This window comes from Aythya marila (assembly GCF_965140915.1).
Source record: "Aythya marila genome assembly, chromosome: 2".
NCBI classification, from domain to species: domain Eukaryota; kingdom Metazoa; phylum Chordata; class Aves; order Anseriformes; family Anatidae; genus Aythya; species Aythya marila.
Genome location: NC_139043.1, coordinates 116,423,456 through 116,450,202, shown reverse-complemented (window position 1 = coordinate 116,450,202; position 26,747 = coordinate 116,423,456). Strand labels below are relative to the sequence as shown.

Genomic DNA, 26,747 nt, shown 5'->3' with positions numbered 1-26,747 from the left:
TTCAGAACAGACTGTCTAGCATCTCATTCAGCAAGTCCTCTTATATTATTTTTAAACATTATTTTTCCTTTTAAATGTTTAATTTATATAATTTTTATTTAACTCTTTCAAAAGACTCACAGAACCACCTAAAATAAAAATGGAGGTGGGGAACATAGGTCATCTAATTGATCTTTTAATCTGTCTGTTGATATCCTTCAAATAAAATTTTGTAGTGATAAAAATGTAAAATGAGGTGGTGCTTCTACCAATCACTTTCTGAGACTATTAACTATCTCCTGGCATTAATTGTTGCTTTTGTTCAACCACCTGGTCAAGATGATCCTCTTTGTGCTAAAGATTCTCCCATATCTTCTCTATTCAGATATCGTACTGAAAATAATTCTACCTTTTTTTTTTTTTTTTTTTTTTTTTTTTTCACAACACACAATAAAACATTGCATGGTCTGATTGCATGGTCTGACATAGTTTGTCATCTATGGTGCATTCCTCAGATCAGCGTATTGGCGAAAGGATGCTGTAATGAAAATAAATGTGCATGAATATAGTTCATGAAGATACAAGGGAATAATGTATGACTGTAATTTTATTATACCACTGAATGTTGGGTTGTGTTTTTGTTGTTGATTTTTTTTGTTGTTGATTTTTTTTTTTCCAGTGGAAGTACTACGTCCCCGGATGCTAACTGTTTTGTCTAATTACTACCAGATGTATAATCTGATTTAGAGCTTCTTTACTTAATCAAGATTATAGCAGGCTCTCAGAACTAGCTGTGTAGTAACAAAAACACTGCTCAGTACACACTCCCATTGCATACCACAATGACTTTTTAACTGTTTTGTTTAGCAGAGTCCAATTCCCATAGAAGTTTTTCAATGCTGATTTTGTTCCACTTTTGTAAGATATGCAGGTAAAAATATTAAAAGACAATCTTGTAGATATTTTGCTATAAACATTTTCTTAAATATTATATTAATATAATTATTAAGGTCCTTAATGTTTCTCAGCTAATGTCCTGCTTATATTCCCACCAATATTCTGTTTACACTCATATACATCTTCCCCAATAGCTTACACCGATTACCAAACATATTTATCAGCAGAAGGAACATCTGGATATTCATGAATTCTAAGTGTTTGAGTGTTCTGATGTCTTATAACTTTTTAACCAAATTTTTCACATTTTTCTTTTTATTTTAAGGGCATGATTTAAGATACTACTGCTAGTCTCATTAGCTTTCCGGTGCATGTAAAGCCACTTTTAATAACAAACTAATCCGTTGTTTCTGTGCACCATTGGAATTTGGGTCCCACTGCATAATACTTCTGCAGCCTGGTGAAGATAAACAAGTATCACCCTTTAATGGTATGAGTGCCCCTTAATTCTGTAAGATTTCAAAAGGCTCACAAAGCCTTTTGTACAGACATATGTAACTTAAAAGCTTCACTGCATTTCTTCTTGTATTATGAACAAAAAGAACTCATACTCTGAAAATACAAAAGGAATAATCAACTTCATAGTAAAAATAACATTAATAGGAATTGCTTTCAATTCCTATTACACTTAGACTCAGAGCTAACAGCACAAAAGATTATCACAGTCCTGTAATGGAAAGTATCCACACAAAAGCACTTTTCATATGTTCAGGTCACTAACATTCATGAAAATACTAAAATGACAGGATAAGAATTAGACATTAATATTTGCAGAATAGATGTTCTTCCTGTATTTCGTAAATAAAAATTGGGGAATATAAAATTAGTCCTGAAAATGTACCAATGCAAAATCAGGCCACATGAGAAAACATTTCAGTGATAGAAATTGCAGTTGCAAATAGGATTGCAATTTTCTGGGTTGCTGTCATTTTCACTTTTGAATTATATGCCTGCTTATCTCCAGAACATCTTCAGTTCCCAGTTCAGATACTAAACATGACTTTTAACCTGTACTTAGTGTCTTTCTTGGTCCTTTTTTATTTTTTCCTACGAGTTAAGAGTAAGCGTTATTGATTAGTCAATACTTTGTTTTAATGGGAAGGACTGCAATTTTGCTTTTACTTTTTAAGAATCATTAGACTTCTAGACATTAGACATATATACTGGCTTATTTATTTATTAATTCCTTATCATTGAGGCATTATAATTGTTTAGCCATACACAAAAAAAAAAATCAGTTATATTTTATCTCTTTCATTATGAAATTTTTCAAGATTTCAATATTTTTCTTGCATATTTACATGCAATTTGGTTTTAAATAATTCCTATAAATTCTAATATAGAATTTATATAAAAATACAAGGGGTAGGATTTCAGCTATCTAAAGAGTAGATTTTTAGTCTAAGTCAGCTGTACCGGTTTGTCAATAGAGAAAGACACTTTGCTTGTGTCTGATTTGTATAAGCAAAGAAGTGATTGATTTGTACCAATTTTTCTAGGTCAGGAAATATTAACTTTTTCTTCTATTTTCTTCCAGTATTTTCTCCCCAACCACATGAGGTTCAACAAGTCCAAGTGCAAGGTGCTGCACCCAGACATGAGTACAGACTGGGAGAAGAACTCATTGAAAGCAGCTGTGCAGAGAAGGACTTGGGGGTTCTGGTGGACCAAAGGCTTGACATGAGCGAGCAGTGTGTGCTTGCAGCCCAGAAGGCCAACTGTGCCCTGGGCTGCATCAGAAGAAGTGTGACCAGCAGGTCAAAGGAGGTGATTGTCCCCCCCTACTCTGCCCTTGTGAGGCTCCACCTGGAGTTCTGCATCCAGGTTTGGGGCTCGCAGCATGAGAAAGATGTGGATCTGTTAGAGAGAGTCCAGAGGAGGGCTACAAGATGATCAGAGTGCTGGAGCACCTCTCCTATGAAGAAAGGATGAGAAAACTGCAGGTGTTCAGCCTGAAGAAGAGAAGGCTCTAGGGAGACCTTGGTGTGACCTTTCAATAATTAAAGGGGTTTTATAAAAAAGATGAAGGACTCTTTACTTAGGCAGATAATGATAGGAAAAGGGGGAATTATGTTAAACTAAAAGAGAATAGATTTTAGAGTAGACGTTAGGAGGAAATTCTTCACTGTAAGGGTAGTGAGGCACTGGCACAGGTTGCCAAGAGAAGTTGTAGATGCCCAATCCCTGGAGGTGTTAAAGGCCAGGCTGGATGAGGCCTTGGCCTACCTGATCTAGTTAGATGATCTTAAAGGTCCCTTCCAACCCGAGCCATTCTATGATTAATCGATTCTACAAACCTGATAATTAAACTAAGAGGGTGTGGTGGTTTCAATCAGGTGGGCAGCTGAGCTCCACAACAACTGCTCTCTCACTCCCCCTTCTCAAAGGGAAATGGGGAGAAAACATGATGCAAAGGGCTTAAGGGTTGAGATAAGGACAGGGAAATCGCTCAACAATTATCGTGAAGGGTAAAGCAGACTCAGCATGGGGAGATTAGAGGAATTTATTACCTATTACTAACAAGCTAGAGAAGTGAGAAACAAAGAAAACAAACCTTCCCCCCATCCACCCTCTTCTACCTCCTCCCCAAGCAGCACAGGAGAATGGGGAGCAGGGGCTGCGGTCAGTCCCTAACACTTCGTCTCCATCACTCCTTCACCGTCACTCTCTGCCCCTGCTCCACGTGGGATCCCCCCTTCCTGAAATGAGCCTGCGGGGGCTGCTCACAGGCAGCAGCTCTTCAAGCACTGCTCCCACATGGCTCTGTACCATGGCGTGGCGTCCATCCCCCAGGAGCAAACTGCTCCAGCACAGGTCCCCCATGGGTGGGCGGCAGCTCCCCCCAGACCCCCTGCTCCTTCGTGGGCTCCTCTCCATGGGCTGCAGCTCCAGCCCGGGGCCTGCTCCTGCGGGGGCTCTCCATGGCGCTGCAGCCTCCTCCAGGCCACATCCACCTGCTCCACCAGGGGCTCCTCCATGGGCTGCAGCGTGGAGATCTGCTCCATGTGGGACCCAAGGGCTGCAGGGGGACAGCCTGCTCCACCAGGGGCAGGGGAACTGCTGCTGCCTGCCTGGAGCACCTTCTGCCCTCCTTCTGCACTGATCTGGGGGGGCTGCAGCAGAGCTGCTTCTCACCCCTCTCTGCCCCAGCTGCTGTTCCACAGCAGGTTTTGTTGTTGTTGTTTGTTTGTTTGTTTTTCCCTTTCTTAAATGCAAACATCACTACTGGCTCAGCTCTGGCCAGCAGAGGGGCCCTTATCTAACATGGGGCAGCTTCTGGATTCTTCTCACAGAAGGCACACCTACGGCCCCCTGCTACCAAAACCTTGCTATGTAAACCCACTACAGAGGGATTTGAAATAAATTTTGCTGTTGAAATTCCACTTTCCTAAGCTCTGTAGTACCTTCCCCATACCAGAAAATGGTGTACAGATGGCTGACTACTGCTTTTATATTAGCAGTCCAAGTGAACTGCAGTTGACTGCATTGAATGAGCGTGGATGATATATGCAATTCTTCACGAAAGCCTGCAAGATGAGATATATCTGGTTAAGCAGAGGTAACAAACAACTGAAAGGCTGGCAATACTTCAGTGCACTGTCCATAGGGATTTGCTGCATTTGGATTTCAGAGGAGTCTCCACAGTCAGAAAAGGAAAATAATATTGCCATCTTCAAACATTTTAAATGTATGTGTATACCTCCTAAGCTTGGTTGCATGCTTCCTTGAGTTACTGCACAGAAACGAGAAGTTCTTCAGGTATTCATGAGAGAAATTCACTGTTTCTACAAGGTAAATTTTGCAATCAAACTCAGTGATCGTACCAAAACTGCAGGAACAGAAAAAATAATGATGGAAACAAATGAAAATAAAACATAGAAAATTTGAATACTTATGGCACCATGTTGCATTAAAGGCTCGTTTATTAATCAAAAGGCATTTTACTGTACATTCAGATATGGAAAATAAATAATGTGAAATAAAATATATTGATGCTTTATATTTCTCATGAGAAGACACCACACTTACAGATGTTTCCTGATTCATAGCTGAAATTATGGCCATATCATGTGAGGCAGTCATTAACTTCAGCTCATGTCTTTCATCAAAAAGAAGAGGAAAAGCAAAAGTTCATATTTGGATTTTTGTTCTTAATTCTTTGTGAACACAGTGACAGATACACTCAAAGGATCTACTCTAATGACCACAGGGATCAGTGGCAATTTTCATTTCTATTTCAAACAAAGTGTCTTCTAGAAAGACAGCAGTATGGGTATCACAATTGAAAATCCAGTGCCTTCTATTTGCCCACAAAGCTGTACTATACAGCAAAAGCTGTTCTATACAGCAAAAAGTCAAGCACCTATTGCAAACACTTTGGTCTACAATCCCTGGGATGAACCAAAGGTAAAAAGAAAGATTCCAAAGTCAAGAGAAATTTTGAAATTCCTAAATTCTTGTGATCAGCCCAGGAAAGTACAACATCCAAACAACTTTTAAAAATAATTCTATGTTTACTCCTTATGATATTGGTTTATTACTTCCCGTTGTCTATGGACTTTGCGTTAGTAACCAAACTGATTAAAAACTCAAGTACCTAAATATAACCCAACACTTTCAACTTCATTCTATGAGTCCTCAGTGTTTCTCAAGATCCAAATCACATCTATGAAACTGATGTGCAAGAAAGAAAAAAATGTTAGCAATTACATTATCATGTTTGCTGATATATTCTTTTTCCTTAGCAGATAACCAGTATCCCAGGTTGAGAAACATAAGCAGCCTTTTTTTGCAGCATTATCCTGAGTCAGAGCAGGGTCAGAACAGTGTGTGGTGTGGCTGTCCCTGACTGGCAGTCCTATGGCCCTTGAATGACATCCTTTGTTTAAGTCTGAGACATATGGAACAACACTTAGCACTTGAGTATTTTTATCATTCCAGTATGAGTCACTCCTTTAAAAAGGGCAGTTGCTACACTAGTTAAACTATTAGTATTGACCTTGTGCCCCAAGAAAAAGCCGATAATATGCTTTATATTTCCAAGTCCCTTCAACCTCTTACACCTCTACTTTTTTTTTTTTTTTTTTTTTTTTTTTAATCATACTGCTCAGTAAGGTATGGAACTAGGAAACTGCTAAGCTAAAAAGGAAATTATCACATTGAAAGCAGGGGTCTGGGTTAAGTTCCCTCCAGTATGTCCAGCCTGTTTACATCCTTTCCAGTAAAGCCTTCCAAAAAATGTGCCATTATTAATATGCTACTACTGATAAGATTTTGAGCTATTGCATTACAACAGCATTTTAGTTCTTTATATACATGAACTTCTTATCAAGTTAATCCCCACAGACTTTTATTCATTAAATTCTCCAACAGAGATTTGATAACCAACAGCTGGGGATGCAGAATGAGGGAGAAAAAAAAAAAAAAAAAAAAAAAAAGTATGCCTCTGGGAAGGAAAACAAAGGAAAACAAAATAAAACCAGTGCCTTGATTTTGAGAGAGCTCTGACTGGTTAGATGGATTGCCATTTGAGGTCTGAAAAAGCCTGTTTGAGCTGTTCTGGTTTTTGACCACCAATCCTCACTAAACTTAACCTAAATATGAATGGCTGTTTGTGTTCAGAAAATAGCCTCCTATGGGAAATTTCTGCCTTGACAGAAGTTTAAATTCTCCCATCATCTTCAAGTGGGTTGAAATTTAATTCCGAAGTGTACAGCTTGTCTCAAAGTTAAATGCATAAACATTCTCTGCTTATTTTTTGTTATTTTATTGCAGCAGATGTATTTACCACCTTTTTGCCTTTGTTCTGTAAAACATACTAACTGAAAGTGAAGAGTCAGACATATTTTCATATTTTTCTGAGTTTAAGCATCAGTCCATCAGTCCAGAGCCACCCTGGACTACATTTTGTTTTGTTTTGTTTTACATCTACATAATTACTGATACGTGAATTCTTACAGAGTGTGTCAAATTTTATAAACTGGGAAAATATTAAATGGAATATTTCTCCCTGCCCCTGGATTTCTTATCCTACAACATTTTTAAATGTCTTTTTTTTTCCATTGAATACTTGCCTTCACAACCCTTGCAATTCTTTCATCAAATTAATAAATGCAATCTGATCTTAACACACAAGAAATTGTAAAAAACAGTAATGATACAACTAATTGCTAGTCTGATTCATGCTGCTGGTGTATTAAAGGTTGACTTTCCCCCCTACTGGTTAGAAAATTCCTATGTGGACCTGAAAGTTTTACTGACAACTTAACTTGTTTAAAAAACATAGGGTTGCCACATATTTATTTTTTTATACTCATTTAATTTCATTGTATTTCTTATCAATCTGTGGTCTGATGCCTGCTTCTGTAGGTGCCCAGTCTCCTGAGCCTCCTAATTTTCTAACAGTACAGTTTTGCTGCTGAGCACGTGTACAACCATTATAGCTTTGACAACACTAAGCCACTTAATGTCTTAGCCTTGATGCAATGCACAGCTTGTCACTGTTTTGTTCATCTTGCCTGAAGAAACCTGACCATCCCTTCTGACAGCCCAGGCAGAAAGCTGTTGCTGTCCTCCATTCCTCTGGCTAGTATTTAGAGCTCTTAAAACTCTGGAGGGCTGTTTCACTGTCTGTTTTAGAGTAGGGATTTAAGTCCATGCATCTCAGTTTTCAAGACAGTGAGCCGGCACTGTGGTTCTCCTCCTGTCTAGGTTTTATCTAAAAAAAGATTGATCTGCATGCAACATTTAATTCCACAAGTGACTTCATAGCTACAAACGCCCTGTAGCAAGACGCAGCTCTGAGGCTGGGTTTAGATATCCATTTCTTTGTCAGCCATGGAAACAACATCAAACATGACCTCCAATCCAAAGACCCTGCATCTCTCCATGATTCAGGAGCCAAGATATCTAACTCAAAGCTGGGGATTCCCAGAGGAAACAAGTCGACTGTCTCCAGTTGACTGTCTCCAGTGTTGTATCACAGTGTTGCACCTGAATCCCCTAGCTTACTCAGTTGTGTAAACCACAGGTGCAAGGAAAAAGCTCTGAGAAAATACAGGTACAGAATGTTGTGATAGAAAATGCAGCACAGAATGTTGTGAGAGAAAATGCAGCATTATATGTGGCTGTCATACTTGCAGCAGTGGTCATCGGAGCAGTTGGAGCACTGGAACAGGCTGCTCAGGGAGGTTGTGGAGTCTCCTCTGGAGATATTCAAGGCCCATCTGGACGCCTACCTGGGCAGCCTGCTCTAAGGAACATGCTTTGGCAGGGGGGTTGGACCCAATGATCTTTTGAAGTCCCTTCCAACCCCTACAATTCTATGATTCTGTGACGTAAAATATGGAGCTGAAACATATCACTGAATGTATGTTCCTAAAATCAAGCCAGGACTCCCACTCTGTTTTAAGTCTGGAGAACAGTCACTGCTTCCATTACTGTGACCCTCCAGGATACTCAACGTTTGCCCTTCTGCAATGATTCTCACTCATACAAATATTGTAAGTAGATATTTATGTATATGCATGTATATATCTAAGTACATATAGATACATACACAGGTACATTCAGGTAAGCAAACTCTTAATGCAGATAACTTCAGTTACTTGTATATCCTTTAAATCAATTTGATATTTTTCCAATGCCTTTATTGTATATTCCCCTACCTGTATATTTCCTTTCACTTTATTTTGATTTGGAAATACAATCTTCCAATCTCACTTGCATACAGAGATACTATTTAACCAAAGAACTGGGTTTATATGTATATTTAATTTTGAACGAATTAGAGGTGTGAAAAAGAACATTTTATTTATGAAGGCATCCAGTTAGTATTTGTGCACATTATTTCTTGAACAGTGACAGCTATTAACCTTATGGAACTTTATGAGGTATTATCACCAATAAGTTTCTATCTGTCAGTCTTTTCCACTACTTAAATGAACGTTGTTGTCAACAAAAATTTTTGTACACTCATTAATATTGTTCAATTCATTTTAATTAAAGTTTCAATAGTAAGATGTTGCATTTATTATTGAATAAAAATAAGATGGCGTTGATCTTATTCATCTTAAAACAAGTTATGATTAAAAAAAATAAATAAATAAAAATAAAAAATATTTGTAAATAGAAAATCCATGGAGTAAATACATGATCACTGACTATCAATACAGTTTCTGTTTCTGCTGCTCCATTAAGACAGAAAGTTGATGCATTTTCAAGCTTTCTCTACTCTTACTACTATTATTCTTACTTGAGACAAACAGAAAACTCCTTCCCCATCAAACATTTTTGCATCTTTTCCTTTATAAATTTTGTCAGGGAGTCAAAATCCCAGATAATTCATAAGCTGAAAATTAAAAAAAAAGAATCTGCAATTATGTTTGAACCAACTGAAAGGTTGTTGTTTTCCATAATATTAGTGTTTAAATTTGTTTTCACTTATTTTAGATTTTGAACATCTACATGTATATTCTATCTGCTTTTTCACAGTCTGTTCATCTCACTTCAGCTCGACAGTCAACCACAGAATCACAGCATCACAGAATGACAGAGGCTGGAGGAGACCTCTGGAGGCCATCAGGTTCAAGCCCCTGCTCAAGCAGGGCCACCCAGAGCAGGCTGCCCGAGACCATGTCCAGGTGGCTCCAAGGAAGAGACTTCACAGCTTCTCTGGACAACCTGTCACCTGCACAGAGAAGAAGTTCTTCCTGGTGTTCAGGAGGAAGCTGTGCCCATTGCCTCTTGTTCTGGCACTGGACACCACGGAAAATAGACTGGCTGTGGCTTTACACCTTCTCTTCAGGTACTCATAAACATCACTTTCTGTCTCCCCTTCTCCAGGTTGAGCCGTCTTAGCTCTCTCAGCCTCTCCTCACAGGAGAGTTGCTCTTGCCCTTCATCATCTTGGTAGCCATCCATTAAACTCTTTCTAGTATGTCTAGATCTCTCATACTTGGGATAATCACCTACATTAATTTTTCATATTTTCTAATACAACACAGGCAGATGCAGGAAATTTACCTAAATGTATTTTTACTCCTTCTCCTTTACTTGTCAGATTCTTATGCTATGTCAGCAATGCCTGCACCAAGCATCTAGCTCATGCTTGCTGTAAAGTGCCTGGGGAATGTGGCTGCATCTGGAGAGGAGGTCTAGACAGATGCCTCATTCGCCTTCAGGATACAGCTGCATTATGCCATGCTATTTTATGTTCTTATCTTCATTATGCTGAATATTGAACAATGTTTATTTCCAGTTGATTTTATAACAAGAAATATAATTTATATGAGTTAATATTTGTCACCGTCCTTTAACTCATTCTTGACAACTAAGAAAAATTGCAGAGTTTCAGACTATGATAAAGAAAAGCAGTATTCTCATATAGATCCAACATTGTCTAAGTAGATGCTAAATCAGAGAGATATATTCAGATGAACACCCTGGAACCTTGTGACGCTGATGACATAGAGGCTTGTATTACACTGACAAACGAGGTATGCCCTAAAATCAATATTGGTCATGTTTCCATAATACGCTAAAGGCTTATTTATGTAGTTACACTTCTGACTTGTACTAATTTCTTTAAACCCCTTCTAAGCATCATGTTTTTGCAGCTGTGTATCTACTCACTCCGGTTCCACTCTGCTTGGTATTTATACAGTTCTCGCCATTTCGTTTTCTAGCAGCTGGCAATCACTGGTGGAGTTTTCCCTCACAACATCTGTGTGAGATAGTACTTCCTTACTTTTCCTCTGTAGAGGACTGACTAAACAGCATATCCTGGTTAAGCATCTGTAAACCCAGGACCTGAACCCAATTTTATCATTTGTGTGCTCCACCATTATTACAAAAGAAACCAGTGCGATTCAGTGCAGACATGGGCTTCCATTTCAAGGATCAAACTGTCTGACATATCCTTGACTACTGTCTTTGGATTTTTTAAGAAGGAAAATAGGGCAGAGCAGTAGAGGACTCCCTCTTTTTGCAGATACAGCCATCTGTGCCGTTAGAGACGCAGAAGACAGCACAAGGCCTTGGAGAATGAAAAACTAATGAGTAAATATAGTCCCTCTTGTTGGAATCATAGTTGGAATCATAGTCCTAACAATTTTCAGTTTGAATCTCTTAAGAAAAAAGCAACTTACAAAACTTACTTGAATACTGCTGAAATAAACCAGTATTTGCAAAATCACCTCTGATCAGGGCACCAGCCAAGGTCAACCTCAGCAATCACTCAGGAATGCTGACAGAACAATAGACCTGCTGCACAGAGCAAATGGGTAGGCACTAGGGCTCTGCTTCTCTATCTCAACAGATAAGCGATTCTTGGGACTTCAAATAAATCACTGGGAACAGCTAGCGGAAAGACTGATGTTGGATAGATCTCTTCTCGTGTTTTTCTTAGCAGACTGCCACAGGGAAATATTCAGATGCTGAAGGATGTCTGTTTACTTAGAAGAACCTGATCTAAAAAGAAGTGACATACTATAATCTGGTCACGCAAACTGTCTCTAAGCAATTAGAATGTATTATTGGTTTAATGCTATTTTAGGTTTATTTTTGCTTTTGGGAATTAGACTTCCTCCTTGAAAAACACAGTATCTGTTATGCTACATCATACATTTATTTATCATGATATCACAGCTTACTGTAATCATCGTAAAGTTTTTGTAAGGTAACCTCAAAGTGAACTGAGATACTCTTTTGCCTTTTTGAACTTCAGAGAAAAAGAAAATATAATACGCTTTCATCAGAATGTTTTCCAGATACTAACACTTAACATATATCTCCTTTTCAGAAAGAAAAGGAATGAGGAGGAAAAGTGATTTTTATGTGATCTCATTTCAGGGTTAAAAACAAATTTTCTTTCCATTTAGATGTATTTCTTTCTTTTTATTGCCATTGATATTTTTTAAATGACAAATTTCACAGGCTTTTCTCAAAGAAAAAAAAAATATATTGACATGTAATTTCTAACATAACTGGATTTATTTATACTCAATAAATAATGACAAACTTATTTGCAACTTAAAAAAAAATCCTTATCAGTATATAAATTAAAATAGCTTCACAGGCAAGAAGATAGGATAAGAGACTACTAATTAATAGCAACGTATTTGTATTATACAAAAGGAGCTGGTTCAAAATCCATGTTTTTTCAGATATAAGAACCATTTCTACCAACTTAGCAACCTGACAGGTTAGACGAGAGCCATACCCAGTGCCCCTCCACACACACACACACACACACACACACATAGAGATGTACTACTCCTGGCATAAAAAAGAACAAAAAGAAGTATACATGTATGAGTAACCCAGATCCTGGAATCTGAAAGTGATTCCTTAGACTGATGCACCTTGAGAAAGGTTAGTATATTCACTGAGAAATATTCATATATGCAGCATAGCATAGCAATATCTCAACTTAGATCATATTGCAATATCATGAAACCGTACATCAAGGAAATGAAGATGCCTTTAAGTATACTCACAATTTGACAATTAATTAAATACATGCATAAGTCATTTTTTTAATCAGAAGAACAAGTACAAATATGTTTAGCATAAATGCCTACACACATATAGAACTGGATGTTGCACACAGTAGTCAGAAATACCCATAGCTGTAGTCTATTTGTATGCTAGCCAGACTCCAAGTTTTTTCCTCTTCCTTAGTGTATACTTTCTGAAAATGTAGGATTTGCAAAATCAGCTTGTTTTTAGATCAATATTTATAAACTTTAAAGATCTAATCAGAAATTTTGGATATGTCTTTGGAAGAAAAAAAGGAGGGGGAAGGGGGAAGAAGAAGAGGAGGAAGAGGAGGAGGAAGAAGAGGGAAAAAAAAATAGATTTTTTTTCCTCTCTTTTCCAAATACAGTCACTGTTTAATTTTAAATCATTCCTAGTCTTTTTAAATGGGTAATCCAATTTATTTTATTTCTTCTCCTTTATCAGTGCCCTTTGGCTCTTAATTCCTAACATTCTGCCTGATATTTCACCACTGTTCTTGACCCCTTCTTAGTGCAGTTGTGAATTTTCTTAATTTTACAAAAATCAGAGCTTTGTTGAACTGTTTCATTTCAATTTATCTTCTGTCTTTAATAATTCAATTTCATTCTGAATTCCATGGGCTCCCAATCACATTACATACACTACACAAATATATAAGATATACCACAATATAAATGTTTTAGTGATCCCTTTAAATGAGAACAGTGTAAATCTTAAAGTTGGAGAATGCGATCGTGTAAGGGGTAATGATGACTCATAACTGGTCTTCTGAAAACAAATTAAAGCATATTTAATAATTAATATTAAAAGCTATCCTTTTAAATGCAACAAATTGTTTATATGTATTCATTCAGAGAAGCTAAATAAATAAATGTTATTGGAGAATTGAGGGACTTTTATATGCTGTCAAGTTCAAAGATTTGTTACTTCATTTGGAAGTCTTAGACTATGTTATCTTTTATGACATATGATAAAAGTATGGTCCCTCCTGTAAGCACTGTCTTCAGTGCTGCAGACAGATAAGCTCACGTGTTGGGTATTGGTGTCAAGGGTTTGGGAGTGGGGTTCTACTGGGGTGGCCTCTGTGAGCAGAGTCCAGGGGCTGCCCTGTGCCAGACACAGCTGCTTTCAGCTGTCTGCAGGGCACAGCTGAGCCCATCAGCCATGGGTGTGGTATTGGTGCTAGGCAGGCAGATGCTAGGCAGGCAGAAGAGGGGAAAATAGAGTGAGAAACAGCAGTGTGACCACCAAGGTCAGGTAGAGGAGGTGCTCCAGGTGCCAGAGCAGAGATTGCACTTCAGCCCACAGAGGATGCCATGTCAGACCAGACTTCTGAACTGCAGCCCCTGGAGACCCTGTGCTGGAGCAGAAATGTTTTCTGTAGTACTACAGCCTGTGGACAGACTCATACTGGAGCAGGAAGAAAATATGAGATGGAAAGAGAGGCAGAGAGCAACCGTTATGAACTAACTGTAGCCCCCATCCCTGCCTGTGCTGCTCGGGGTGGATAGAGTATGCAGAGAAGGAGTGAAGCTCAGCCTGGGAGATGGGGGAGGGATGCTGTTTTTTCAGTGTTTGTCTATGTTTCTCACTGCTGAAATCTATTTTAGCTGGCAATAAATTAAATTAGTTTTCCCCAAGTCAAGTCTGTTTTGCCTAAAACAGTAATTGGTATGCAAGTTAGTTGTTTTTACCTCAACCCACAAGTTTTTCTCATCCTATTTTCTCTGCCTGTCCTGCCAAGGAGGGGAGTGAGTGAACGGCTGGGTGGGCGTTTGGCCCTTATCCACGGCTCACCCACTGACACCAGAAGAAACACAGATCCTTGGATTCAGAAACTGCAGCACCCCACTTGTGCAATTAGTTTAGGCAAAATCAAGGTGTTTCATGGTAATTACTGCCTCATAAATATTCCTTGTTTCAACACTATGCCTGGTAGCAGCAGATGTAGATAAGAGAAAAATAAGGTTGAAAATAAATTTTGCTTTAGTCATGGTGCATTTCAGAATTGAAATTAAAAAAAAATAAAAATAAAAAATCTGACTATTTTCTAAATGAAATATCAGTTCTCTGGTTTAAAAACACTTTTCTTTTAACAACTTAACATATGTTTAAATAGTTTTTTTTAAAAAAAAAAAGCCACAAGCAATAGAAACCCGTAGCAAATTATTTAAATGAAATATTTCTGATCATAGCCTTTTTCCTCTTGGTCTGTTCCCAACTTTGTTTTTTCCTTCCTTTGTGACTCTGGCTTTACTGAAAATGAGGGGGAAAAAATGAAATCTCAGAAATGTTAGCTGGGTGGGAAAAGGCCACATTTAACAGGTCAGGACAATGATCACATCTTAAAGAGTAATTGATGTTTTCTCTAACATTTGAAACTATAATACAGAAATTGAGTAATTGGGAGACTGCCACATGCCAGCTGACAGAGATCGTCATTGCTATCCTAATGCCCGGGGACTTGTAGCAAATTGCTCCAGCAGAAGATGAAGTAGATTTTTCTGATATTATAACCGTGTCATTCAATTAATGTCTATAAACAATTTTATAGTACTGATGCATAAATAACTCAAACACGATTTTAAAAATGCACACATAGTTCAGAGAGTTACAGACATGCTCAGAAGAAAGACAACAAATGTCACTTAGTATTAAAAGCATTTTTATGAAAAGCTTACTGCCCATTGTTGAAAGACAGATTAATATCCTTATGCTGGCAAACAGTAATGTCTATTTTATGCAAAGTACACGTCAAAGCATTGCTTCAATCCTTTTCTCTTCACAGCAATGTCAGTAATTAGACAACATTTAAATTTAAGAAGGAATCTGTTGATATTTAAAGAAAATTGGTTTTAAGGTCACATGAAGCCAATGTGTAACAAATACATACCCGCCTAAGAATCAAATTTAGCTGCTACATTTGCTTTAAAGCAATCATAGCCGTGCCCTTTGTAAGCCAAATTTTACTAATGTTACTAATTGCATGGTATATTCAGCACTTACATTTTGATCATAAAGGATTTAAAAAAAAAATTAAATGCTAATTCTAAACCATTAAAGAGTTAGTTCATTTTCTGTTTAGAGGTGCTACTGTTGTATTCTACTCAGATTATATTATCTCCCACACTGAAATAAATGAGAACATGAGCAATAAAAACAACTTCTACTCAGACCAGAATCCTAGTGTGAGGTCATTGAACAAATACAGTGCAAAAAAATCTTTGGACTGAAGTTTATAATAAAGTAGTAGCATCACATTTCCTGACCTTTTGTCTCATTATTAGTAAAGTAAAAACTCCTATAACATACATGTAACTATTCACAAAAGGGTTAGATCAGAGCAAGCTGCCTCGTTGAGACAGAAAAGGCCTGAGAGTTCTGCATGCTGAGGGAGCGTTCCAACCACATCCATTCTAGGGAGAAAAAGCTAAAGAAAATTCACTTTATCAAAAAGAAATGTGGATGCAAAATCCACATATAAGGAAAAGGAAGCCTGTTTGATTTCTGCTGTTTCCATATACAAAAGGAGAGATTTTAGTAACCTAAATTATACCGATCTGGCATAGTACTTCTTAGAGATCTCTGTTAATATCTAAGAAGGAGACTGTCTTGTTAAAGCATAAAGTTTGTGGTATATCTGGGATAAATTTATAGCAAAATGTTCTAGGTTATGTGATATTCAGGCATATTTTCTATCTCAGCTCCAACCTCTGGCAAAAACACACCTCAGAACACACAAATCTGATGTCTTATTTCACAGTAATTTAGGATTCTATATTAGCTCTTTCTTTTTAATATTAGACTGATAGAACAGCTATAAATTGGTACTTTTGAAATGTCATATAAAATTATTCTTATCACTTAACATGATCTAGTAAGATATTTATAACTGATGACAAAGTTGCTCCTGTGCTAGTACTGACTAATACTGCCCCCACCCATAAGGCTTTTGCAGCACCTCATTTCAGTTTGCCTTTGGTGGCAAAGCCTTATCTATGAAACGAACACATCAATTTCCGGACAAAACCTGGAAAAAGATTAGCTCCCTCCCTGCTAAGATAAATCACTTCCCAGTGTTTTCACTTGCCAACTTTAACATTTTTCATGCAGCTTTTACTCTGACTAGATCAGTAAAAGAATGTGAGTTTTAAGATAATTAGTACTTGTGTGCTACAAACTTAAAACTGCAATGCAATTTTAGAGCAACTATTTATTTGTTTCACATATTTCATATATTTCTCATACTAGCAATTCCTTACTTGTTTTACATTAATAAGCAAATTGTTTTAAGAGTCAGGCAAAAAGGAAGAAAATATATCTTTTGCATGTGCTCAAATTAAACTGACAGTTAAAGGTTAGATGATGGCTTGTTCATATAAACAAGTGAATATCATAGTACAAACACAAATTTCACAAGCTTCTGGATATACTCCAGTTCCTTAGCATCCAAGGTCCCAGTGCAGACCTCCTTCTCTACTTCAGTGATGCCCATGTAAATTCTTGCATTTTAAAGGTAGTTATAGTCCTTCATTAAATTATACTTAGAAAATAAGTAATATTGTCATATTGTAATATTTTTTTACAATAGAGTGAGTGCCAGTTAGTGCTTTAATATCTATCCTAATTTTTCTGTCCAGCAAATATTCATTTATTTGTTACAAGTGCACAGGACAATGTCCAAAAAGCTTTTCTATATCTCCAGATCTGCAGGGATGGAACTCCACAGTCACTGGGCAACCTGTGCCAGCATTTGATCAGCCCCATGGTTAAAAAAAAAAAAAAAAAAAGCTTTCTCTTATGTTACAGTGGAATTTCCTGCATTCCAAGCAGTGCCCGTTGCCTCTTGTCATTTCACTGATACAACTCAGGAGGGTTTGGCTCCATCTTCTTCACTCCCCCCCATCAGCTATTTATACACATTGACAACATCCCTCCTGAGTTTTCTCAGGGCTAAACAATCCCAGCTCTCTCTGCCTCTCTTTGTATGTCAGATGCTCCAATCCTTTAATCATCTTAGTGACCCCTTGGTGGAGTCACTCCAGGACGTCCATGCCTTTCTTGTGCTGGGAATTATTTTTCATGTACATTTTTACTTGTACCTTTAGATTTAGAAAGATATATTTCACATACAAAATATCTACTACAGCAGAGTAAACTTTGCTCCTAAGATTTTTACCCCCTTAGGCTACAGAAGATAAAAGCTCTTGGCAAGACAACTGGTACAATTTTATTGCAAAAAGTACCTGGAAAGGAAAAAAAAAATGAAACAATCACAACAACACTGCAGAGAACTCTGCTTGAAGGCGTTCTCTTGTTCACTGGCATCTGGGTAACAGTTTAGAAGGGGAATAACACATTCATTTGTCCTTTTCTGCTGCAGGTGTATTACAGAAACAGTCAGAGTGAGAACTGCTTTAGGAATGAGATGAGGAGAGATTATTCCTCTCCATTGCTGTTGTAGTTACCTGTTGACAACCCATTTCCACAGGCTGACACAGGACAGAGGATTTGAATGCAAGGATTTTTAAAGAGAAAGAAACTTCTTTAATTGCTAGCCTGTTTTCAGAAGTCCAACTAAGTTTTCTAAAAATTCTTCATAATCCATAATCACACAACAACCAAAGGTGCAATGGACAGCAGAATTTGTTTTGCTTTACTTCCTAGGGGTTTTAACATATGAAATTATCAACCAGGAGCATTATATATTTAACACAGGCTCTCAAAATCTTTAACCCTGTAGAAAAAAGACAAGGATATGATGGTCATCAGATATGAGTTTGTAAAAGCACTGTTAGAATTTAAGGACTACAGTGCTCAGTTTGAGAACAGCAGCAAGCCCATGACCACAAAAACTGTCTGAATCTGAATAAATTCATCAACTATTTTTTCTCTACCTTTGTTGATATTTTGATGCCATTACTAAACGGTGTGCAAGCAATTTTCACAACGATTTGGCGCTTGGTTTTCACTAAAATAACTAGAGTCCTATCCTTTACAAGCTGATTCCTGAGCAGCTCATGCAAAAGGCTAGTGAGCATTCAAATCCTGCTTCTGTTGGTTTTGGAAAGACTAAGTGGAAAGCAAAGAATATGCATCATCCAAAATCTGATGAATGTTTTATCTAAACATGGGTAAGTCATCCAGCTTAGTGAGCACCCTCCCTTATAGTGAAATGGTCACAGTCTTTTTTATTCTTATTTTATTTTATTTTTTATTTATTTTGCTGTAGTAGAGAGGCCAACAGTTTCAATGTCACAATCTAAACTACAAAATGCATTTTGGTTTGTCTAAAATTTTCCTATTAATAGATAACAATTACTTCAAGTAAAACCTTAGAACTGAAGCTGGAAATATACTTTGCATTTCTCATTCATGAAGAGAAGGCTGTATTAAAGTAAATCTAATGTTCTGGGATTTTCCCAGAAAATCTGTGTTTTTATCAATAGAGTCCTATTCAGCCTTCAGGACCAATATGGTAGTAACTGTATAGACTTAAATGACCAAAACAGGTAGAACTATGCCCAGTGTTGATACCTCTTACCATCTGGATAGTTCAACTACTGTTATATTATCCAGTAAAATAAAACAGTTATATATTTGGTAGTTTGTAACCTGGCCTGATACAGGATTTTTATAGTCAAAATTAAAGGGAGGCAAATGCCTCCCTTTAAAGTGATCCTTTTAAAAAGTGATTAATAAGATCAAAGCCTAAAGTTTAGGCAGGCAGATCATATGAAATGTTGAACACCTTCAGCTACTTCCACTTAGTGTGAGTTGTCTAATCTAGTTTCTCTCAGCTGTGGCTGATACTTAGCTGATACTCTGTTTAGTTTTCCTGTAAAGCATGCCTTTCTCTCTTTTTTCATAGCAGTATGTTCATGATTTCTAATTGTTGAAAAAATCTCAAAAGTAAAACTTTTATGAAATTAAATTTTGAGAAGTAAATGAAGTCTTACATCATTTCTTTCATAAAGATTTTCACAAACAAAAAAAAAAAAGACAAAATGCAAATAATTAAACATCTTCAAAATTTAAAAGCAAAACTAAGGCAAAACTACACAAATGGTAAACAACCAGGAGTAATATCATTCAGAAACACAAAGCTAAGAAAAAATATCTAGATTCCTGATCTGACTAACTGTATAAAATGAACCTATTGTGGATGTTTCTTAAACAAATCAACTGAAATTTTTTAAGTGATGAAAAAAACACCAGTCTATTCTCTCATTACTAAAGTAGTACATCCAGTGGTATTCCAGAAGTTCAGTATTTTAATCAATGCAAAAGTTATAAAATGCTTTTGTCTAAACATGTACAAGGCACTAGGGTATCCCCTGCACAGGGGATTCTGAGAGACTGACAAAACAATTCGTTGGGAGGTAATTAAAACTTAAGATGATCAGAATTAGAAAATACATTCCATTTCTAAAGCTTTTTCAGATTATATTTTTATCTCTATCCTTGCTTCTACTTTTTTTTTTTTTAACAAAATTTTGATATTTTTTACTTAAAAAAAAAAAAAGTTTAGGTGCCTGATTTGAGCAGCTAAGTATATCGTTTGACTAAATCTCTCAGCACCCTCCTGCAGAGACCTGAGTTCAAAATGTATTTTAGAATTTAGTGCAAATATAATGTATTACCATGGCTTTTCTACTAGGATAAAACATGAGTTTTGTTCTGCATTTGGCAAAATGTACTCTATGAATCTGTGGACCTAGATCGCTAACAATAGGATATTCACTGACTAAAGAGACTAACAAAAGTCACACAGTAGATACTCATTTAGAATGAAGCCAAAGCATCCTTCCTGTCACAGGAACAAAAAGACAAACTCAAAGCTGAACTATTTTTAAGATGAGTGGGCCTGCATATTCAAACAGCTAGGAAAAGTGCAACATTTTTACTGCTTGGCAAATGTAAATCACTAGAAAAAAATCTGAATCACAGACTTGCTGTTTTCATCTGCAGGTGGTAGGTAGAAAAACTGTAGGAGGAAAATATTTTCTTATTTTGTGTTTTTGTTTTTTATTTTTTCAGTTAGATTGCTTCCTATTAATTTTTAAGCTTCTGATATTATTGTTGAAGCAGAGCAGATATTCGTGACATCTTTCTGGCATTTAAAAAGACAAGGCTAATCTGCTAAAAAAATGTGTCGCATTGAGCAATGATGCCATGAAACACAGCATGGTATGCTTTGGTGAAGGGGCAGAGGAGGTCGGTATAGAACAGAAAATATGCAGAAGATGTTGCTTTCATCAAATGTTACTCTGAAAGGCTGCTGCTGCTGTGCTGTGTTTCAAAGAGCTCACCCTGACAACTTGTGGTAGACAGCTCTACCTTGACATATAGTCTTCACAAATCCTTCAGCAGCAGAGACTTTGGGTATGTGGATAGAATAAAACATTCCTGTTGGACCATCTGTCAGCAACAAAACTGGAGGGTGGAAGAAAGAGAGACTACTTTGAGTCAGCATGATAAAATACCTTGAAGGAGTTGGATCTTCACAACTACAGTGCCCATTTTATTCATTACTATCCTCCCATACCAGGTTGATAAAAGCAGGGTTTTCATTGTTGTGAAAAAAAATATATGAACTTCAGAACTCTCAGGCTAAAATTTAGTTTAGCCAGAATCATGACCATGGTCAGCAGCAGTCTTATGGAGGAAGGACATAAACACAGTTTCTACAGATCCTTTCTCTGGCCCACAACACTTGCCCAATTCCACAGGTGGGTGGTATCCTGAGTCTGAGGTGGCTTTCAGAGAATAAAATTCAACAGCTGTTGATGAATATATTCTTTATTAGCTTTTTCTATTCCTTTCTTAGTTTGTTTTTACTTTTAAACAACTGTGACAGTTTATGGCAAAGATTTCCACAATTTCATATTTTGTGTAAAAAAAAAAAAACTTTTTCCTTTCCCCTTTCAGGTCTACTGCCCCAAAACTATATTGGCCTAGTTATGAGAAACAGAAATTAATTTTTAGCTTCATTCTTGATTATGTAGACTTTTCTACATTTCTTTTGTTCCTCTCTTTCCCTCTACTAAACCAGATCAATGCATCTGAAGATAGATTGAAATGTTGTACAGACCAGCTACTACACTCCATACAGTGAAAAATGGACACGTTTAATGTACCGGAAAACAGTTCCTGAAATATGCCATTTAATAACTTCCATGAAATTTGGAAAAGTATGGCCAGAGCAACTCAGTATAACATGACAGACACAGAGAAGGGAATTATGAGTATAAAATTGTTTAAATATATATATACTTTAAATTAAGTTTCTAGAGTAAAGCTGAAGTGCATACCTCCAGTTTCTTGAGAAATAATTAATATTTTACCAAATGCTTTTAAGCCATTGGAAGGTAGCTCTTCCACGTCCCCTCAAATTTTGCATGTTTTGATTTGAGTTCTTTCTTTAAACTGTCCGTACAAAATGGGCACATTAGAAAGAAAGAGAATGAAATTCTACGACTATTTACTCTTTTGAACTTTTCCATGATGAAAACAAGAAAACAGAGCCCAACCTAACAGTTCTTATACTATCTGTATTTTGTCATGTGTCTATTGACACAGCACACTTAGTTCCTTAAACTAGCAACTTAGCAAATACTTTTATGTACTATTTCTTCATTTAGATAAAATCTCCTGGATGGCAATTTCTTTGTCACTGAATATTGTACAACTATGACTGCTCAAGTCATTCCTAGGTGATCTTTATCATATTTCAGAATGTGAAATGAAATCACAAGCCATACAGCACCAATTGTGTTCTTATGTTTAGTTTGCAGTTTCTTAGGATACTATTTATTTTGCATGTTCTGCTGATAAAAGTGATACCAAGGCAGTAGAGTACACACAAACAAACACAAAACATGTATTGCCATGGCCCAAAGAGTAAATGCATAGAATGTTCACTTCAACAAGGATAAGCTCATTTAAACCTTCAAAAAAAGCATTATAATGAGACAAATAAGTCACTTTTTGATGTACAAATACAATTGTTTACATCATAGGAAATGAGGTAACAGAAGTTGGGAATGTGTGTTTTGCTGCCATTAGGATAATTAAGTTAACTTCAGCACTATTAATGTGAATGTAGTTATGTCATTCCCTTTAGTACTGAGTACTAGCCATCATCCCTGGGCACAATCAATGAAAGTAGAATGTGCATTTCTCTTAAGCATATTGGTAGAAGTTAAATCCACCTAGCCATTGACTCTGCAGTCCCAAATTAGATATCAAGGAATGAGAATTCAGCATGTCCATAATTGTTTGTAGTTTTCTCATTTTTTCCTTAAAGGTAAATGCAAACTTGCTGTTTTTATGCTCTCAACTTTCAAACCCAAGTCAGATAAATCTATGTCTGCAAAGCAGTGTGAGCAAAATTCAAAATAATGTAGTGTTGAGTTTACTTCTGCAAAAAGGCAGCTGCATACTATCCTACATCTCACTAAAATAACTTGTAAAATACTGCTTATTCTGGAGCATTTCTCAGCTTTTCCTGATGGATTTTGTCCTACTTGGCAGAAATAATTTCAAATTTGTAAAAAGAGCAGTTTGAGCCTGACTCTCAAACAAATCTCAAGTTGGGTTTCTGAGGCTCAAAATCAATATTAAAAGTTGAAGTCATTTGTGTATTGCTTTCCATTTTACTTTACTGGCTCCAAAAAAAGAGTTCAATAATCATGTCACCCAAACATGCTCTTTCATGTTTGTTCTCTGACACTGGAAATAACAAAACAGAAGTATCTCCTTATAAGACTGGTCTGAACACAACTCAGTGTAAGGAAAGGTGTAGTTTTCCCAGGCTGGTACTTTGTAGGACAGTATACGAGAACTTAATTCAACATATAAACAATATTAAACATATTAAAATTAACAAAATTCATTTATTTAAACAAAAACAACTCCTCCAATCAGATATGTCTTTCATCTTGAGAAACTACTATATCTATTAGCCATAAGTAGGTACTTTATGAATTCAAGGTGAACTGACTTCAGGCACTGTGAAACAAAAATAGAGAAGCTGCCTGAAGAGTTTCCTGATTACATGATCTTTGCAACCGTAATCCTTATGGTTCTGTATATTTCTACTGAAGTAGACATTGGAACAGGCTGCCCAGGGAAGTGGTGGAGTCACCATCCCTGGAAGTCTTTAAAAGACGTTTAGATGTAGAGCTTAGGGATATGGTTTAGTGGGGACTGTTAGCGTTAGGTCAGAGGTTGGACTCGATGATCTTGAGGTCTCTTCCAACCTAGAAATTCTGTAACTTACCTTCTGTAAGTTTTTCTATACCATGTCACTTAAACTGAAAAGTAGGATCCAGAGGATATGGCAGATAAATATGTTTGATCCCTTCATTGCATTTTGCCACTCTACATTAAGACTGTAGATGCTGAGACAGAAATACGTTCAATAAATTGTTGATAGAGGGCTTAGCACAGTAAGACCCTGATTTGATGGGTAATATATAGGCCTTGCTGTATACAAATACCTACAGTTGCAGTTGTATGTTGCTGTTTACACTGTAAGGTTGCTGCTTTCCTGTGTAGGCAAAGATGGTTTATGTCATGTGTGAAATCTGTGAAAAGTTGGAAAGTAAAAATAGTACAATATAAATCCTAATAGAAAATTATATAACTACTGTTGCCCAGTACAGAACACCTTCAGCAAACCACTGGATATCGGTTGTTAAGGCCAACTAATATAGCAGGCTAACCAGAGTGTCTGAATTGAGAAATTTGTAAAGCAAATATGTGGCACCTCAAGAGTTTCATTGTTTTTCCTCCACTAATCACACAGATCTACAGCTTGTGTATTTTGTCCCACTTATTCCTAGAGGATCTGCGTAGCTACAGATACAATCACCCAGAATTATTGTTTAGGACCCACACAGACAGAACATTTCATGGTAAATCTTCCAGCCAAAATCTCTTTCTGTTGGGATCTGTTTTTCCCTAATGCTAATATTTTTTCTCAATATTTTGAAGATGTATTTCTCCCCTCCAAAACACACTAATCTTTCTCATGGATTTTGCCAGAATACTCTTCATAAATATTTCCACACTGGAAAAAATCCATGAACCTGAACTTACAGTACTACAAATATATAAAAGTGCTGAAAAAGAAAAAACTACTGTTTAGTAATGTTGGTAACGTACATCCTACACTCAGCCAGTAGGCAACAGCAGTACATGGCAAAAATTACTGTGCTTGGGCTCATGGCCAGCATCATGAGTATATGAAACGACACCTTTCATTAACTGAGTAAAACATAAGACAAATTTTACAAGACAGGTCACATAAACCAGTAAGTGGTTTTGGTTTGTCTGAATCCTAATATGGTTTGTAACATTTTTCAAAAGTTTAAAAACAAAAAAGTTTAAAAACAAAATTTCTGTAAATTAAATCCTTTTAATATCACCTGAGCTGTACAATCAATGAAATTGGTAAAAATAGTTTTCACAAGGGCAAAGTATTTTATCTTGATTTAAAAAACACAAATAAAGAGTAGGTATGACAGCAATTGACAGTTACAAGGGAAGATATTAAGCTGTTCTTTCTCATTTAAATATTTTCCTCAATTTTATACTAGCAGAATGTGCTACAGCCAAGCATACACTATAACTTTTAAAAGCGACATCTCATACTATGATCAATTTTGAATGGTTCTTCGTAATCACAAACACCATTTTTTTTGTTTTTCAAATGTAGAGTCTAAATAATAAGCTTCTAAATAAAAATAGTATTTTACTTAAAGGAGCTCTCACTGAAATCAAATAAAATTTCAAGGGACCATGATTAACTCCACACATAGGAGGAAATGTGATTAACTAACTCCTAGCAAAATTATGAAATATCGGTACACATCTTCCCTCAGGCTGACGGAGAAGGTTTCAAGTGAATAAGTAACTGAAGACATAAACAAATATAATGTTTGTTAAATGTTACATATTATAAACAAACATTTTAGGCTCAAACCCCTAAAAAAAATATAATATGTTGTAATGTGTATTGTAATCAGAAGATAATTTCATCCCGATATATTATTAGTCTATAGAAAAAATCATTAGGAAAAAAGTGAAAGAGGTGTTACCTGACCCAAGGTCTTTGAAGTGCTATAATATGTGAAAGAATATTTAGGTGATGGACACTTCTTCTTTCAGCTCCCATGTATTCCAGCTCTGGTGTGCTCCAGACGCTATTGCCCTGGCTGAAAGCAAATGTTGATGTTAGTTTAGTACCATTTTCTATAGTACCTATAGCAACAGCAAACACTGTATAGAACACTTAAGCAACAGGCTGACCACTCCCTTAACTAGTTTCAGTAATTAATCTCTGAGTGGTATGTAAGATGTAAGCCACTGATAGCCACTGATATTTGGTAGCATCTATCTTCTGTACTGTAAACTTCCCCTGATGCATTGCCTTTTGTACTAGGGTTCAATACGGTAGAGAAACACTTGATGTAAGCTTTTAAAAACAGCGTATTTAAGATCTTATTCTTATTACATCTCCAATGCTCACAAAGCAGCTTACATGTGTGGTAAGTTTGGCACCTCTTAGAATCTAGAATTACTTATTACCAAGATAGATCAATTACACTAGCAAAGACAGCATGCAAAACATTTTGCAAACATTAGTTAATGAACCGTTATAGTATTTTCACAAGAAATTGCTGTGTTAGCTGTATTAAATGTAACAAAAAAGGCAGAGATTAATGCACCAGAGAGGAAAAGTATTTGAGGATACAGTGACTAAGAGAAACATTGTATTCCCTGACCACAGGTGCACCAATTTGTTTGCCTAAATTGGATATCAGGTAAAAGGTTTTGCTGTTTCAAGAAAATGGAACTTGCTTAAGGTTCAGAAGCTGTGGAGATCCAAGACCAGATTTAGGAGAGTTTAGAAGCAGTTCCAAATCAAGAGTCCAGGCCAAAGAATCTATCCAAATTATCAAATTATATAATAAAAAACCTGTGTTATATTACTCATTTTGAAGTACATGACAAATGCAATAATGTATTACTGGGAACCTTACTGAGATGCACTGCAGTTTAGAAAATTGTTTCATTTAAATTACTGCAGTTACATTAAAATGGAATGATGCTCTGGTGAATCAGGGCATAACACAATGCCTAAAATACAACACATAATATATTCATATTTCAGCATGTAGATGAACAAACTACTAGTCTGAAATAGAAACTAGCTTTGGAAAGCAAAGTACCAAAGTATTATAGCCTGGCCAATTCATGAGGAATTTTTTCTTCTCTTCAAT

General features: G+C 36.5%; 1 protein-coding gene across 1 annotated transcript in view; it reads right to left on the bottom strand.

Moving 5' to 3' along the window:
* Window positions 1-25,661, bottom strand: part of RP1 (RP1 axonemal microtubule associated) — a 214,311-nt gene extending 188,650 nt beyond the window's left edge. The window contains exon 1 of the mRNA XM_082755390.1: window positions 25,563-25,661. The gene's annotated coding sequence lies outside the window, so the exon portion shown is untranslated. The remainder of the gene's footprint in view (window positions 1-25,562) is intronic.
* Between the last annotated feature and the right edge of the window lie 1,086 nt (window positions 25,662-26,747).